Raw genomic sequence first — 12,331 nt, 5'->3', positions numbered from 1 at the left:
CCTTGTGTACTCTGTGGGCACGTGGTGAAGACTAAGCACACGTAGCAGCTGAGGCCTGGCAGCGGCGGTAGCTAAGGTTCAGGGTGTCCACGCCAGCCGCCGCCTCACCATACACGTCTTCAGCAATAATAAAACTCACTCACTTTTTTTTGCTTTTTTTTTTCTTACTCTCACTTTCACCGTCTGTCTCCTGCCCACACACACTCAGATTACACAGACACGAGGGGAAACAGAGGGCGATTCTGTGTAGGCTACCGCTGCGCCACGATGAGCTCAGTGCTAACTTTGAATGCTAACCAAAAATCCATTTAGAGTGGAGTTATTATTTGGAGTTTATTAACCTAAGTTCTTAGTTTATTGGAATCGTTTGGGAATAGTTTAAAGGAGTAGTTTGTCAGTTTGGGAAAGTTGTTTTCTTGCTGAGTGTTACATGAGAAGATTGATACCGCTCTCATGCCTGGACAGTAAGTGTATAACAACAGCCAGCAGCCGGTTAGCTTAGCGTAAAAACAGTCAACAGGGAAACAGCTACCAGTCTCTGTCTGACTGTCAGAAAGCACTACCTACCTGCACCTCTAAAGCTCACTAAAGGAGACGTTATATCGTGTTTGTTTAATCCGCACAAAAAACTTTTTCTTGTTTTTCTTGGCTCGGAGCATTAACTTTATGAAATCTTGAGGTTGCTAGGCAACCAGCTAGATTTCAGGAAGTTATCTCTCCAGAGCAATAAGAGTCCGGCACAACCTTGTGTTTTTTATGGAATAAACAAACAAGATGTAAAGTGTTCATTACTGAGCTTTAGAGGTGCTTGTAGGTGGATTTTGTTACCACCTAACAGAGCAAGGCTAGCTGTTTCCCCCTGTTTCCAGGCTTTTTGCTAAGCTAAGCTAACCAGCTTCGCACTGAACGGGCAGATATGAGAACTTGAATAAGTGTAATTCCCAAATGCTAAACTGGGGTGTCCTGAGCTACTTCCTCGCTCTGTCACCTTTTTTTCTGAGCACTAATGTTGTTACGCTCTAAAAAACATGGGATGTGTCATTTTTGGCATGTCCAAGTGTAGTTCAGGACAATACACGTTTCCTCAATGATGTGCTGAAAATGAAAAAAGCCTTCAGTCTGTAGCGGTTTTATTCAGTCCCCTCCTATATGTCTCTCTGAGGGGTCTTTGGAGGAACACATGTTTTTAATAAGGGTCTTTACGTCTGGCCTTGCATAAATGTTTAGCAGCGTTCCTTCTGGGAACTGGGGCCTGTCTTTACAGTGGAGGCTAATCAGCTGTAAATTCTGTTTTAAAAAGGAAAAGGAAGGCATGGAAGGAGTTAATCTCCAACTCTCTCTCTCTCTCTCCCTCTCTCTCTCGCTCTCTCTCACACACACACACACACACATGCACATGCAGTCCACACACACCCCTCCTTCCAGAAAGCGAAAGCAGGGGATGATGACAAAAAGAAAAGAGGGAGAAGAAAAGCTTGAGGCTTTGACAAATGATCTAATAAACGGGTAGCGAGATTACAGGCTAGGTGCCCGCTGGGAGAGGAAGTGGGGCAGTAAATATTTTTTAAAAGCTGTCAATAAATTTGTAGTGTTGAGTTGAGAGAAGTATCCACAGCCAGAGCCAAAGAGATTGGGCTCCTGTGCTGGGTGGGTGCTAGTCTGTGAGGGCTATTGGTTAATAGGCTATAGGCTGAGGGCCAGGGTATGCTTAAGGAAACTGCTGGTTCATGAGATAGAAATGTGCAAAATTTATACCAGAATCAGAATCACCTTTTCTGACAAGCCAGCTACGATACGATCAAATAAAAATGCTCTCATGGTGTCAACGTGTGAACAAACATGTGCAGTCAAAGCAAGATGTGAAAAAAAGCTATTTATGATATATCAGTATAATTAATATGAAATGCTGCTGTCTTTCTTTAGTTGCTTTGGGAAAAATGGAAATAACTGCTGCCTTTACTGCCTTACACTGAGCAGAATTTCTTATTTAATACTACACAAGGTAAGGATCAAAAATATGTGGATGCCCCATAATGCTATTGATTAACCTTTAGGCAAAGAAAAAATAATAAAATGAGACTTGTTTTTGATAGGAGTTGGAGCTTGACAATGTCTTCTCATGGTAAAACCTTTGTTAAATTTCTTCCCTTAGGCAAATTAACAAGTGATGATAGAGAGACTATTATCGCCAGCTCTGCCTGTGCAGTTGGTGGGGAGTCTGTCAGAGCCCCATAAAGTTCACCGCCACCAGTCTCACTTTCCCACACCTTTCAAACACGCTTGTTACTCCGCAGCCCAATTAAAGCTGATTTAAGGGTTCACCTGCGTGCCTATTGGCAAATGGTCCCCTCAGGGCGGCGCTTCCGTGTGATTGATGGGTTGATTAGATAATGACAGACAGCCACAGGTCTCACCTGTGGTTGCCTGTTTCAGCGCCCCGGCACTGATTGGCTGATTATGTGGGTAAGGCAGATCCTCTGGAAGCCTGTCGGTCTGCCAGTAATGTTACAGTGAAGGAGGACACAGTTGTAATGAAATTTTTACTTGGCCTTGTCATCTCAAGTTGCTGTAAACAGACTGTTCTTGCAGTGTGTTATGCTGACATTGCTACCTTTTGACTGACGTTGATATTATTAATGTTATTATTCTTGACAGGTCTAATTTGCCTCTATTAGCATATTAAATGTCAGCTTTTCCTTACAGTCACATTGGATAATTGCTGGATTTGCAAACAACTGGATTAAAATTCAAGACCAAAAATCATGTTAAAGTAACTTGTGGATGGGATGAAGTAATATCTGGGTGGAAAATGAAACAATAACTTCACTGAGCGTTGAACCGAGTGCCCTATTTTCTCTTGTTAATAACAACTATTGGAAATTTAATTTTTAGACCTCCCAGGCATAGGACAAAACAATAGAAAAACATGGTTTTAATTCCCCTTCATTCCCTCTCCCACCAGTGTGTTCACTTGGCAAAAGATCACCATTAGTGGTCATTGTGCAAAGAAATGAAAACTTGCTCTGCTTTGTGCTGGCGATGATGGGCAGTGTCAAATATTTTTCTAAGACCAGGAAATCTCTCTCTTGCACACACACACAGTCTCGCACGCCACCGCAAACACAACAGAAGGCCCTGGAGATACGGGAGAAGTTCCAGGATATCGATACCTTCTTTAACACCTTCCTCCTCACCCTCGGAACAGATCCTCTTGAGTTTCTGTTTGGTAAGCGGAGAGAACATCCTCGAGTCGCTCCTGTTTTCTGCTCCCCAGCTGGTTTCCCGTCCCGCGGATAATGTTTCACTGATCCCCTGACACACTGCGCTGCTGCTGCCAAGGTGTGGTGGCCAGAGGTTCAAGACCTCTGAGCCAATTAAACACAGCACAGATAACAAGTTTGTCTACTGCACGAGGTGTTAAGCATTTCAAGCCTGGTGCTACAGTGAGGCTGTGTGTTAGAAATAGTACATGCCGATATGCAAGATGCTGTTTTAAAATATCATTTATTCAATACTGTTAATTTAAAAAACTATTTGGAAAAAAATCTTAATCTTCTAATAAATCCTCTCAGACGTTATTTCTGTATACACAAGTATTGTGTTACAATTAGATGTGCTTGTTAGATCCAGTAAAAGTTAGAAAGTAAAGGAAGCCTGTGTAATAGCCTGTGGATGAACACATTCTCTGGTGTTTCAGGAACACAATACAAATTACGCATCTTTAAAATGTGACAGCAATTTTTCCCATATTGTTGGCATGCCCATAAACTGTAAAATGTTTGTGTTTTGAGTCATCTTGAATTATGCGCCAGCAAAAGGATAATTTTGAGGATTTGAGGAATTTTATATTCAGTTAATATTATTGTTTTGAACAAGTATTTCGGTCCAATACTTCTCAGAATTCAAAAGAAATGTTTTGTAAATTTCATCCCTTGCCAGCCAATCCAGCTCAGTCTAATGCACTGTATAAGCAGCAGTCTTACCTGGTTGCCCTTAAGACAGCACTGGCTAATAAACGCCACTCTTAATCATTCTTCGATCCCTCACACACTTTTGGGTTTCAGTTTGCCTCACTGTGCCAGGGACCAAGGTTCAAACTCCTCTGACATTTATGCAGCTGCCCTTGAAGCAGAAGCAGCGGCTACCAAACAGGCATCACTTCCAATCATCATCACAACCTCAGAGCCCTGAGAGAACAAGCAGCCTGACTCCAGATCTCCAGTTTCTCCTCTGAAACTCTTCAAACCCCCACCGGCCTCACCGCTATTCCCTCGGATTCTCGTTCCCTCTGACCCGCACTATCATGAATGCATGTCTTCTCACCCTAACGATAATTGAAAATCAGAGAGCAGAAAAAAATCACTGCAGGATTTTTTAAAGACATTATCTTTTTTTTGATGGGCAATTGACTTTGGGAACGGGGGTTTATGGCGAGGGGGGGCTGGGTGGATTTCGTCTGTGCTTGCCAGGCAGAGCTCCAGGGCCTCTTGCCCTGTTCTGCTGTGATGCCTGCGTGCTGAGTTTGGCTTGGCTTGAGTCTCTGCACTTGATGGTTTATTCATATTCAGCGGTGCAGGACGCTGTGCCATGAGGTTCCTCTCACACTCAATATGTCTGCAAAGAAGTAACAGGAAGGAGGTCTGAGTCCCAGTTTCGCTGTATGGGCGATTGAAATGTTTTGCTCTCGTCTTGAGATTGGAACAACGATCATTTTCAAAGTCGACCCGACACCGCAGATTTTCTCCGTTTCTCTCCAGAAAGGCAGATGCTTTACAGCTGTCAAACGAGGATTTTTAGCATAATTCGATTGTGTTTTATTCAGTCAAACCTTGTCTGTTTCTTTAATTCTTTTCACTTCCGTTCTTTTCTATTCTTCTATGGAGTCGTCTGTTTCAGCCTAGTTTAGCTTCTATTCTTCATTAGCATCAGTTCCCTGAACTCCAGCGGTGTTTTTGAGCTTCTAAGCAACTGGAAAAATAACTGTTAACAAATATAGCTCATGTCCTCACATCAAAGAGAATTAAACTGGAGAAAGGTTTGGCATTTCGAGGAAAAATGCATTCTTTGTGTATATTCCAGCCTCCCCCACAGTCATCATCACAAATACATAGCCTCTTTGTACGCGTGCACGCACAAACTGCACATAAACGCACAAATAGATAAACGCAACCACTTCAAAAAAGCCTAATCTCTGCTCCGTCATTGTGTCCATGGCTCGCATTCATCAATTAACAAGCCACTTGCTATTCAAAAACAAACAACATCAACTTCCCCCCGAAAAGCCCAGTCAAAACAAGCGGCAAAGGCTGGCTTGTCCACACTGCCCCTCTTAATCAAAGCCAGATGTCTCCTCAAAAAGTATTTCTCTCTTTTCCTCACTGCACCCCTTTCTCCAATCGCTCATTCTCCCCTTCTCTTCCCCCCACATTCCCTTTCCTGTCTGAGGCTGTGTAGACGGCTGGTCCTCAGCAGTCGTGATTTGGCACTCTCTGTCTGTCTTTCTGTCTTCCTCTCTGGAGCTTTCCCTCCCTTTCCTTCTTTTCTGTCTCCAGAATCAGCATCTTGTCAAGCAGCCGTGGACCTGTGTTGACCCTCCACAGCATTCACAATCATTCAAGGTGAAAAATTAGACCCACATGGCAGATGCCGCCAAAGAAGTGGCTCTTGCAGAATAACTTCCAGTTGATCTGCCTGCCCATTTGATGTGATGGCAATTTTGAAACACATGCCACAGCCTGCCTGTCTAACTAAGAGCTCTAGACTTCTTTCTGTTTACTTTAGCATGAGCCATGTCCCTTTAGTTACAGCTCCTTGAAAGGAGCAGTCTTGTGGCTGTCGACACACCATTCTCAGTTTGTCGGAGCCGGAGCCAGGCAGAGAGTGAACGCTAATTTACTTTTCCACCTCAGTGCCGAGAGAAAACACCCTTTCCTGGAGATGCTAAACAATACGGGCAGTCCTTTTCTGCTAACTGCTCTTCAGGGTAGAAACCTCTAGAGCTTCTCTTCCTACTGCTGCTGCTTTCTGCTGGCTATCTTGCTCAACTAATCTGAGAAGCAAATAGCCCCCAGTGTTGTCCTTAGAGCTCAGGCACAACTCCGGACGGCTCAATGGGTCCTTGGAGAGTAGCAACAAAAGCACAAGTCGGTGTGTTTGAAGTCTGCCTTGTGATTGGCACTAATTTACTGGCTCTTTACCCCCTTTTCTGCTTTTGTACTACATTATGTTGTAAAGCATTATATAATTAGCTGTGATTTAGACTGCTCCGTAAAAGCAGGAACTGCTTTGTCAAAAGTGTCAAATACTCTGCTCTTAGCTGAAGTTCGAAGAGGCATTCATTATGGAAAACACGTAAAGGATCCAACAAAATCATCAGGAATTTGCAAATTTTCTCCCTTCTTTTCTTGGCAAATCATAGCAAAGACCTCCGTGCCAATTTAATTTAGATCCTTAATTTCAGAAACATAGGCAAGGATGTAATGCAGATTGTTGGACTGTAACAAGCATAATCAGAATTTGAATCTGCTTTATAGGCCAAGTGTGTGTGCACATACAAGGAATTTGACTCCGGTTTAAACACTGCACTCAATGCACTTGCAGTGAAAACACAAAAAAGACAAAAAGAAAAAAAAAAAAAAACAAGACAAGACTGAACAATAATCATGAACTATGGCTTCATAATACTAACAGCTAATTTAGCATTATTAAGTAGCATATCTCCACAGGCCACCTGTGCCCCTCATTTATTTTTACCTACCATTAAAATGAATGTTGAATATAGTAAATTACAAGTGTTGGGCCTGGAAAAGCTAAGAGGCTGCTGGGGGTCATTTAAAATATAAGCAGATTGGCTTCCTCAAGTATGTTTTCTATCACTTCCAGACTTTGGATTTTTTCTGCATAGCATAGCAAGCATAGCACTTTCATAATACCCACCATTCTGTGCAAAAACTGTATGGAAACTGTCAAAATCAGAAACTAAATACACCTAAATCTTCAATTTCAAATATTATTGAATATTTGAATCCTTAAAGTTGTGCAAAAAAAAAAAAAAAATGAAACCCACATCTGAATATGTTTGCATATACAAAACTCAAAATGTGAGTATACACAACTGCATTATCATTAATCCTGGCTTTTATCAGGCTGGACTGCATGCCTGACTTGTCGGCTGTGACGGTGCTTCACTGCTTCACTGGGACTGAGGGGATGGAGGAAGGGGCAGCAGATTCTTGAAGGGGACACTTGTGGGAAGGAAAAGGGTCTCATTGCGAGAGATCAGCTTGTGTAAACATTCAGGTTAATGAAGCTCAGAGGGCCTAATCCCCGGCTCTCTTTCTCACTCTCCTTCACCCCGGCCTCAAACCCCTTCACCCCTCCCCGGGACTTCCACCCTCTCCACCCCCTGTTTTCCAGCATAATCCCTTGCAGGAGTGGGCACTGTCAATCAAAAGGACCCCAGGGAAGGAAGGCAGGGGAAGACTTGTGTGTGCGTGCATATACATGGGTATGTTTGCATATACAGTACCCGTGTGCATGGGTTTACATTTAGGATTGGATATGTGCTAGCGTGCACTAACCACAAACATCACATACCTGTGCACACGCATGTGGGTGTGCAGGGCGCTTTAAGGTGGGAGTCGGTCGGGGGATTTCCAGCAAGGGAGCCGACTGCTTCAAACCATATGAAAGGAGAAGGTGGATGCTCTGGGTCCAGACCTGGACTTGGGGGTAATCAGCAACACATGAACCATATATGAGGAAGGGGAAAAGGGGATGAAGGAGCAAGGAGGGGGAGGACGGAAAGGCAGGTTTCCACTCTAAACCCTCCAAACGCTGACATCACACATTGTGGTCAGGCTATCAGGCAAAACACGCAGAGCTTGAGGATATGTTTTTATACCCTGAAACAACAACACGTGATCATAAGGTATTGGGCCTGTGGAGAAATATGTGTTGCACTAATGTCTACTGATAGCTGCTCCTTCATGTGAAAACAACACTTAGGCTACACGTTAACAGGTTTGGTAAACAATAACCATTGGCAGGGATTGTTATATTTCAAGCAGCGATGATTTGGATGAATCATGCAAACTGAACGATTCAAACAATCAGCAGTCACTGACACCGATCATGTAGCAGCGGTAATAGGCAGCAGGTCTGATGAGCTTTGGATTTATCAACATGCCAAAGTGATGTGCACGGGGCTGCAGTAGGAGCAATAATCTGCATTTAAAGAGTTTGAGGGACATTTCCAAAACCAGAAACACAAAAGCGCAATTACTTCAGCCGCAATCACTAGCATGTCCAGCTAACCAGCTTAGTGCTTACAGTAGAGATGGAGAATTACTTCCGAGGCCAAGAGTTACCGTATCATTAACTCTCCACATCAGGTTGTGGGGTAACAGGTTACACCATGACTAGCACATCCACTGTGCAGTAATTTCCGATTGTGTGTAAACTGGTCCTGGATGCTATTGTTAGCAGCCCCAGTCGTTTTTCTGATTTGGGAAAGTTTACATTCCAGTAACTGCGGCCAAAGCTACCCGAGATAGTGTTACGCATAGTCGTCATCCTACAAGCCCTTTCTCCTGTAACATCACAAGTAAAAAAACTGCTTGATAATACGAACATGTCAGCTAAGCAGCCAAACAAAGTTATACTAGAACAAAATAGCAGTCTGATCTAATTTTTTTTTTTCATCTCTTTCTAGTACCAACACTAAACAGCTCCACACTGAAATACAAGAACAACGCTGCTCTTTCATTTGTTCTACATGGACCATCAACTGGTGAGAATGCTGACTTTTTGTGTGGGGTCTTCAGCTTTAGCATCAGTCTAGCACAACATCATGTATGTAGCCATAAACTGCATATTTAAAAGGCCATTTCGCCACAGCATTTTAACTCAAGGAGCTAATGTTAATGTTTAATTATTTAACTCTAGCTACTGATAAACGCTTACAGCAACAGCTTCCATTTTAGCTGGTACAATCAGTGGTTGCACTTTAGAAACAATAAGCTTGATTCACTTAACTAAATTACACTCACAAAAATGTGAGTTACTACATCACAAATAATTTTCAAGTGTTAAATCTTGCCCTCGCTGTCAACGTAAACTGCATGCACCATGCCAGATCAGAATGCTTGACAGGCATAGCAACAGTAACTAAGGTGGGCAAGGCTCAATGGCCAGTCAATTACCTCTAGAAATTCAAGTTAGCCGTAAAGTGCACTGAAAGTTTCCAAAAGAGATGTCTCTTTCAGAGTCACAGCATTTGCCTTGAGGAACTGTAAACAGTGTTAACTAAGTAACACCCCCCCCCCCCCTCGCTCAGAGTAGCTACAAACCAGCTGGGTAGCAGCCACTACATTATGAAACAGATACCCGAGAAACGCGTATGTGTTGGGGCTTGGGTTTATACAGAATGTACAGTTTGTGTGTGTTTAGATGTTGTTTTCGCTTCCTCCTCAGCCAACTCCCTGTACTGTCCTCACAACAATAATGCCATCATAGCCCAAGGACAGAGCCTGAACTGGCCATTCAACTCCACTGTTGCCATATCAGTTCCATCTTTACATCAGGGAGGGGTCAAGTAAATATTCACAGTGAGTTTAAAGCATGTGTTTGGGTTGGTTTTTTTTTCGTAGCTTCAAAATGTGAACTTTCAGGTTCAAATTAAGAGCAACTTTGCTTGTCAGGTGGTTGATGATGTCTCAATCCCGAAAAACAGGCAACTCTGAAATGGAACCAGATATTTAAAATCTGGAAGACCCCAATATTGACATAACTTGCATGTTATACCTCATAATCTTTTTTTTGTTTCTGGACACTCTGTTTTGCTCTTAACCAACTCTTGAGAGGAATATCTGACTATTAAGCCTGTAAATGCTCCACAACGTTCACCAGTTGCTAATTTTGTCAGCTGCAGGCCCAAAAACCAAAACAATGGGCTGAAAGTTAACTATCTATAGGTTTTATATGCACATAGTCATTTGACCCACTTTTACTACAAATGTTAATACAGCAGCTTGAGAGAGTATGAGCGCTCTTTTTTCACACAATAAAATGCTTGCCAATTAAAAGAAACCCTGACAAAATATGGGTTGCTTAATTTTGATATATATGATATATATATCAAAATATATATGATGATGGTATAATTTGGCCACCTCCGGTTGAAGGTTGCTCCAAACAAACAGGGGGTAGCATATGCTCTTTGCTGCAGCTGCTAGCTGCTAGCTGCCACTAGCTAGTTAGCTTAGTTGGCCATTCAGAGGGGAAGTAGTGATTGTTGTAACACTGGAAAAATGAGAAGATTTTCGTAACTTTTATTTGTTAGACTAAAAAAGCTAAGAGTGCTTATGAAATGCAACAAACTCGCATATGTGTCCCAGCTAAAACTACAGTGGACTATTGGACCATACCGGATCTTGAGGCACAAAGTGGTCTTACAAGACAGGACAGACTGCAGCTAACTGGTTAGCATGCTAACTTTAGCAGCTATCTCACAACACAATACCTAATAATGGTAGTTCAGTTTTTTTAAATGCTTTAAACTAAAATTCCGGCATAGCTTACACATTGCACCTTTAAAAATAATTAAAGAAAACCTTTACAGCTCTAGAAGGTAAGTTTAGGGGATGCAGGTTAATTTTCAAAGGCCATCACCGGCATGACTAATCGTGGCAGTATTAGTTTACTGGCCATATCTGGTCTTTGGTCTCTCTCCTTTTTCTCACAGTTCTCATTTTTCAGTCGTCTTCACGGATTTCCCTTTTGCCTCCACCAAAGGATTGGCTTCTGTTTTATGATGGCGTACTGATTGTGATGATGATGATTTATGTTCTAATACGCTTCTCTCTCATTTATTCGTGCTCTCTGGGTTCCCATAAATCAGTACAGATATGGAGCCAAGCTTGGCTACGTGCCACTTATGCCACAGCAAACACTTCTCAAGGGACATGCAAGGGCCAGAAAACACGGGGGCTCGAAAGGCAAATCAAACGGTACCTGAATTTCACCAGTGATTTTCTTTTACATTAAATTCAGTGACAATTACTGATGATCTAAGACTTTTTGTACTCTTCTCTTCACTCATAAAAAAGAATAATAAGAAGAAATAATTTATTACCTGCCTCTGTTTATTGGCAAAGCCATTGCTGAAGTTTTTGCAGGGAGATTTGGGGGAATAAAATGAGGCCCTGTAACACCGCTCAGACCAGCAGGACTGAGCTTTCTGAGCACTTCTGTCAGAGGTCTGTTCACTGAAGCCAGATGGCCGAAAGAGAGAAGGAGGGAGAGAGAGACAGATGACAGAAATGTCAAAAAAAAAAAAAAAAAAAAAGAATAAGGTCGGAAAAGCAGGATGAAAAACTGGGTGGTTTGGGGTTCCCCTGGCATTCTGCATCAAGCTAGGAACACAAACATGCACACAAACCACACACACACAAATAAACCCACACACAAATGCTGAAGTATTCAGTCCAGGCCCTGAATCCAACTGCTGGCGCTGAACCAACATTAACATGGTCCGGTCCATACCCATGTGTGGCTCCGTGGGGTAAGACCAGGTCGCCCCGCCAACTTTCTTCTTCTGTGGTAAAGCTGGTGTGAGGCACCAGAGGAGGAAGCCAGCAGCCATCCCACTGCCCCTGCCAACTCCTTCCCTTTTCTCTTCTTCTGTGGTGGTGGAGCTGACGTGGTGTAGTGACAAGGGCAGCCTGCGATGCAGTGAGGGCCCCTCACTTGACTGAATTATCTCATCAGGGTCCTTTTATTAGGAACTCAGCAGGCTTATTATTTTTATTATTAACGGCCTGTGTTTTCATCCTCAGGATGCCAGGCTTCAGCGCACACAGCTGTTTCTCCTCAACTCCTATGTTTTCTTAACTTAAGAGGTGCTTTTGCAAAATGCCGTTCAGATATTTTTCTTCAGCATCCCCCCGTTCTATGCCTATCTTTTCACTGCTCTGCCCTTTCCCTTTTCCCCCCTCTTCCTTAGGCGGGATTAGGCCAAGTTTAACAGCCATGTCTCCAGGCTGGAGTGACAGGCTAGTAAAATTATGTTGAAAACAGCGAGCCAGATAATCATTAAAGTATGAAATAATAAATCCAAGTTTGCCTGGTTTGTCTCAAACAAGGCACATCAAGGAATCTGAACATTCAGAGTGACAGTAAGAAAAGCATACCCTTTCTCGACAGTATATTAGTAGAAGCCTTTGGTGTGAATTCTTTGTAGAATTAGCAAACATCGGTTATGTAATGATTAAATACACATTATGAAAAAGAAATAAATGGTCACGTCAAGAAGAGGGTTAAAGGAATTACT

This window comes from Chelmon rostratus, chromosome 2 (assembly GCF_017976325.1).
Source record: "Chelmon rostratus isolate fCheRos1 chromosome 2, fCheRos1.pri, whole genome shotgun sequence".
NCBI classification, from domain to species: Eukaryota; Metazoa; Chordata; class Actinopteri; order Chaetodontiformes; family Chaetodontidae; genus Chelmon; species Chelmon rostratus.
This window is presented reverse-complemented; position numbering follows the sequence as displayed.